Below are 6,477 nucleotides of genomic sequence, written 5' to 3'. Positions count from 1 at the left end.
AGATATTGGTTTACATTTAGTATTTGCATACCCTGCCCTTGATTACCAAGGAATTTTCCTTGGTACAAATGTAAGAAAATTGGATTTTCGGAACATTTAGTCGGGGTTAAATGGGTGGTGTTGACCAATCTGCGTGAAAATGGTGATATTCCCATAGTCTTATTATTGATTGAAACCGAGAAATGATCCACAAAACAGGGTAAATTTTCTCCCAAAGAAACATTGATTTTAAGACTATCGCACTGTATTACTAAATCCAGCTCACCGAGCGCCCTAACTAGTTTTTTACGATGAGTCTGAATACTGCTTTTAGACAGAAAATGGTTCTGTAAACAGCGAGTTTCGGGGACAATTAATTTATTATATTGTTGGTAGGAATAGAAAATCTCTAGTGGTAACATATCATCTTTTTCTTTAGCGTTTAAAAGTGGGAAATATGGTTTTATAGAATTTGTGAACCATACCATTAAGTTATCAATATTAGTTTTGTAATAAAATAATTCGGGAATTAGACTTTCAAAATGTTTTTTATCTTTAAGTTCTAGCGCTAGAGTAATTTGGGGATCGATCACTAGATATTTTTGGGCACCCTGTTCTTCAAATGTAAACAATGAAATATTAAAGATGTCTACCGTTCGCCAAGGAGAAGTGAATTTTTGTGCGCTATCAGTTTTATCATCTGAGATAATTCTATCGTAGCCTATTCTCAGATTGTGATCTAAACAATTGTTTCCCACCCAGTGACTGCCCAGGTAACAGCCCGCTTTTGTTTGTAATAATTCAACAGGCTCAGCCTGGACCCCTATTTGTTTTTCCTCAAATGTCCCAGGGATAAAAATGCCGTTAATGTTTACGCCGTTTCCCTCGCAGGCGGGGTCGATGCCGTTAAGGAGGTCGTTGGGGTAAGTAAGTGTCCCGTTTACCAGGAAACGCGTGTATGACATCTGGTGTTCATACACTGAGACTGATTTCCCTTCAAAGTTAAATATTTTAGTTTTGGACATGGTGTAACAGTCTTCATAAGTTACGAGGTTCGGTATCTCCACGAGTGCTGGAGCAGCGAGGTGTATGTGGCTATATCTGCCACAATACCAGTAATGAGTACTGGTTCGGAGGTGGCAACGAATTCCAGGTATAATTTTTCTTTCAACCTTTTGCAGCAGGTGAAATTGTTTTTGTTCAATATTAGTAATATTAAGAAACGCAGCGCATTCAGAGATTTTCAAACGCGGGTTTTCGTTTGCTACACATTGAGTCGCATCTATTTGTATTATTTCGGACGCATTTGATTTTGCCAAAATAATAAAAAGCCCCAAGAATCCCAAAATAAATTTACCTCGAGCTCCTGGTGCCTTTGCCAAATGATGCTGCATTTTATTTTTATGCTTCTCGTTTTTCTCTGAAATATGTTAATTAGTTAGTTTTAACATATATTTTTTTTGTTTATTTTCGTTATTATACATACGTAGATTAAGCTATATACATTTGCCACCTTGGTTTTATATAATTATACATTTTATATACATTTTATTTCTTCCTTTTAATTGGGTTATGCAGTCCGATTTGGACATGTATGCGGTTATCCCCCCCTTGTGACCTAGTTTTTCTTTCTTCTTCTAATATATACTTGGGTACTATGCTTTGTTTGTTAACATTAATAACCTTTTCAGGGCTGGATTGTTTGGGTCTTTGTGCGAAGAAAGAAGCCTCGGACGGGACGGTTTCTTCCAAGAAACTATTTTCGACGTGGATGTGAGGACCGGATGACCGATCTGCGCCAGGGGGTTCTTGGTCTTTGGGCTGTGACTCAAATGGTGAGTTTTTTTCCATTATATCCCCTCCCCCATCACAATCCACCTCCCCCTGGGGTAAGTCCTGACTAGTTTCAGGGTTTTCTATAAAATCGTCACCATCGTTATCTAGGTAGGTAAAATCGTCATTTTCCATACCTTTATTATCGTTTGTTTCGGTTTGCCCGGTATTATCTATGGTTAAGGTTATTTCCTCAGACGGGACGATTTCCTCAATTGGAAAGACGTTAAAGGAAAGTGTTTCCCCCAATAATTCTATTTTAGAATCTATTTTTCGTATTTTATCTCTACTAACAACTTGGTTAGTTTTTATTGGATTTGATCCAAAGGGACTTAGTTCAAAAAGGGCCTCTGAGAATTTTTTTGTTACAATAAAAGGACCCCCATAGAAAGATTGCAATTTTTTACTGACCCCTATCTTGACTAGGTTAAAAAATGCAAAGACCACGTCGTTAACGAAAAGGGGAGATGAAGCCTTCCTAGATTTATTTTGAAACTCTAAATAGATCTTAGATTTTTTGGAAACCTGTGCAATAATTTCTTCCAAATTTTTTAGGTAGTTTAAGTAAGACCTGCAGTCAATGTCCTGCCTTTTCTGCAAGATTGGAGAAAAGAAATCGAGATTGAGAGTTGGTTGTCTGCCGAACATAAGGTAATATGGCGTATACCCCGTTCTTCTAGACGTACTAGAGTTAATTACAAAAGTGGTCAAAGCTAATTTTCTTGCCCAGTCTTTACTTTCGAATCGGTCATCGGATCTTAGACCTGCATAAATGCTTTGATTATGCCTTTCACATGGGTTACTATTAGGGTTTCTTGGGGGAATAAGTTTAGTTTCGATACCTAGTTCATCCATAACTTTTTTGAAAACTTCCCCAGTAAAATTTGTTCCCCTGTCACTCCTCAATGACCGAAATAAGCCGTAGGTGGGTACTACCTGTTCAAGGATGACCTTCACCGTGCTTTCCACGGTGGCGTCCTTGATGGGGTGAGCGATAATGTACCTAGAGAATAGGTCAACTAGGATAAATATGTAACGGACATGTTGTCCTTGAAAATAGTTAGGGGTTAAAGGACCGATAAGGTCTACTGATACCTGGCCAAAAATCTCGTGACTAATGGCTGAATGGGTGATAGGTTGTTTGTGTTTAGGTACCTGCCCTATTTTTCTTAGGCAGGTAATACAATTTTTGATGCGTGATTCGACAAACTTATTAATTCCTATGAGGAAGAATCTTTCATTTATCTTGCGTGTTGTTTCGTTAACCCCCTTGTGACCTATACTATTATTATGTGCCAATTCAAAAACTTTATTATATAATCCAATGGGTACGACGGGTCTTTCAATGAATGTTCCATTGCTAAGAGGTTGTCTAAATATTAGAAGTCCTTCCATAACGTATAAATGTTCTATTAATTTAAAAAGGACCTCTTTCCGGCCGGTTAGTTCAGCTTTTTCAAAACTCGACAACTTCTTTTTTTCGAATATCCACCTACGAATTTCAGATAATACTTGATCTTTTTGTGTTTCAGATTGCCAAACATTGTTCACACCGACTTCTGAAGCCGAATGTAACTCAAAAATCTGGTCTTGGTATGGGCAATCCTGTTCATAAGGATCCAAGGTAAATGAGCTAGTACATTTTTCACAATCGGTTTCCTTATGTTCTTTGCATAAAAATTGCCCTCTAGATAGATTGTCGGCATTGCAATGGTCCCTACCCTTTCGATGAATTACTGTAAAGTCAAAACTTTGGATAAAGAAAATCCATCTCAGAGTTACACCATTTATGGTTCCTTTTTGCCATTTTATGTAATGAACTAAGGAAATCGAATCTGTACGCACAATAAAGTTTCTGAATCTTAAATAATGAAGAAAGGTTTTAAGAACAAATACTAGACATGCTAATTCGCCTTTATAACTTGGATAATTTTTCTCTGCCCCGTTACATTTTTTGGAACATATTCCAATAATTCTTTCTTCCCCCCCCTGGTTTTGGCTGAGAATTCCAGCGAAATAACTCGTAGAAAAATCTACGTCTACTATAAAGGGGTTAGGATTATCCCACTGGGGATAGCCTTTACTTATAGAATTTGAGAACATATTTATGAAATTTTCCCAATCTTTTGATAGGGAATTGGTCCATTCGATAATTTTATCGTTTCTGTGTTCGTCTAGGGTACAAGAATTTTTCGCATAGGATGGGAAATAGGCCCTATAATAATTGGAGAAGCCCAGGAAACGCTGGAGTTCCTTGCCTGTCCTGGGCCTGCTCCAATTTTTAATTTGTTCTAAATATTCGGGGTTCATTTTAAGTCCTTGGGAACTGACTATATGACCTAAATATGTACATTCGGATGTGAAGAATTTACATTTGGCTAGATTTAACTTAAGTTTTGCTATTTTTAGGACTCCGAAGAGTTTTCTGAGATGTTTCAGATGTTCATCAACATTCTTTGAGAATATAATAAGATCATCAAGGTAAGAAATTATAAATTCGTATAAGCCAGGGATAAGGGTTAGGACTCTGTCCATCAAATGGCAGAAAACACTTGGCGCGTTACACAGTCCGAACGGCAGTTTCTTGAAAAGATACTGCCTGTTAAGGGCTGTGAACGCTGTCAAGTGTTTACTTTCCTTCGAAATGGCTAGCGCATGGAATGCGCTAGTCAAGTCGAGGGTGGTAAATACATTACCAGTGCCTAATTTTTCTAAATTACTAGAAATCAGGGGAAGGGGCCAATTAATTTTTCGTGTTACACTATTAAGCGCACGAAAATCGATAACGAACCTAAGCTTGCCTTCCCCCCCAGCCGTTGGTTTTTTCTTCACCGCAAAGATTGGGGAGGACCACTCGCTGTAGCCCTCCTCAATGACGCCCCCCCTTAGCCAATTTTCAATTTGTTCTTTTAATTTGGCTTCGTATAATGGGTTTAACTGAATGTTTCTAGCCTTAATAGGTTTAGCCCCGGGGATCAAGTCTATTTTATACTGTAAGAGATCGCAGTTACCGATATCGGCATCGTCAACCGAAAATATATCGAAATGATCAAGGCATAATTTTACTACCTTTTCCTTCATCCCTGGGTTATTTTTGATAAGATCACTATTTTCTAAGTCTAATTTTTCTTTAATGAATTTAATTCTTTTAAGAAGTGTAGTTCCTGACAATTCATTTATTTGATTAATACTTTTATTGCAGGAATTTGGGGAATCTGATTCGAATTCAAAGCAATATCCAACTTTAACGTTATCCAATAAGGTAATATTTTTTCCTGCTAAATTGACAAAATTTACCCAACATTCTCCCTTCTCATTTACATTATAAATACCCTCCATAAGCATTAAGCCGTTACGGCTTGTCATTTTAGAATTATTTGGGGATATATACAGCTTCCTATTTTTCTGATGAATAGGAATTGTTATCACCGTTGTATTCCCCCCCGGCAAGAATGTTGTTTTCTTTGCTAATTTTACGCATGTTTTATTTTGTTTTAATGTCCCAGTCCCCCCCTGGTTACTCCAATTTATTCCCGGGATAAGGGAGTTTTGTTCCGTATGAACATTGTTTGTAGGAATTAAGGGTATGTTTTTACTTTCTTCAACTATATTAATTGTTGAATTTTCTATGGGGATTTGCTCGCCAGTGGGGAGCTCAAAGGAGAACTTATCTAGTAACAAATTAATTCGATTAACTTTGAGAAATTCATATCCTAGATTTATAATTTTAGACGTTGTTTCAGGGATGTAAAACGTTTCTTCGAATATTTTATCTGACCCATCAAAGCTGAATTTTAAACTCACGTGTCCTATGATATTTACTGGTTTTAAATCTACAGACAGAGCGCTAAGATTGGCGGGGGTGAATGTGATTTTGTTATCATCTAAGATTTCTTTAGAAATAAGGGACCTAAAGTTGTTTCCTGTATCCACTAAAGCGTGTTGCAGGAATTCCCCCCCCACGGGATTAAGAACTTTTAGTTTTGCACAGATAGGCATTATAAAATAAATTATATTTTTAGTCGAAGCCTAAGATGCATATTTTCCAAGATCCCCACCTCAGCGGTTAGACGATGGTAATCCTCACACAGAGACTTCCTGTGTTCCAGGTATAGTTGTCTGTCGAAATTTTTTAAATAATGAAATGTTTTAACAATATGGTTAATTGTTAAAATAATTTTATATAGCTTTCTGGGTTTCATTAAGTTTTTTTTATCAAGCGCTTTTCAGCTCCAGAAATTTCTCAATAAGCATGAGAATGTTGATAGTTCTAAAGAAACTACTTAAATTTAATACGGGTCCTTATTTATATACTTGGATATATGATAGAAACCTATCGGAATAAAACTAAACTAAAAAGTTTTCGAAAGATTGAAGGGCTACAAAGTAGCTTAAAAATAAGTGTTCAGCTTGCAATTAACAAGACATTAAAAACAGACTGACTTATTTTTTGAATTATATCTGTATTTATACAAAATATAGTGTCATTAGTTAGTATCTGATTCACGATACAAATAATATAAGGTTAGCGCTAAATTATAGCTCAAAAAATTATTAGATATGGCTAATATAATAAAGAGGGTCAATGATGACTGGTTTATTATTCTGATATTGTTAGTATTTATACTTAATTTTTCCACCTATGGGGTAGAACAAGTTTATATA

General features: G+C 36.4%; 1 long non-coding RNA gene across 1 annotated transcript; it reads left to right on the top strand.

Annotated features, from left to right (window-relative positions):
* The first annotated feature begins 785 nt into the window (after positions 1-785).
* LOC145326451 (uncharacterized) lies at positions 786-6,018 on the top strand. Its single transcript, XR_013881921.1, has 7 exons — positions 786-1,132; positions 1,671-1,814; positions 2,368-2,463; positions 3,345-3,436; positions 4,222-4,293; positions 5,015-5,074; positions 5,835-6,018. It is a non-coding gene; the product is annotated as an uncharacterized LOC145326451 (long non-coding RNA).
* Positions 6,019-6,477: the final 459 nt, after the last annotated feature.

The sequence above is a fragment of the Acartia tonsa genome, chromosome 8 (assembly GCF_053477335.1).
Source record: "Acartia tonsa isolate MP-2025a chromosome 8, ASM5347733v1, whole genome shotgun sequence".
Classification (NCBI taxonomy): domain Eukaryota; kingdom Metazoa; phylum Arthropoda; class Copepoda; order Calanoida; family Acartiidae; genus Acartia; species Acartia tonsa.
The sequence above is the reverse complement of the archived record's forward strand: the minus strand, read 5'-3'. Positions and strand labels throughout refer to the sequence as shown.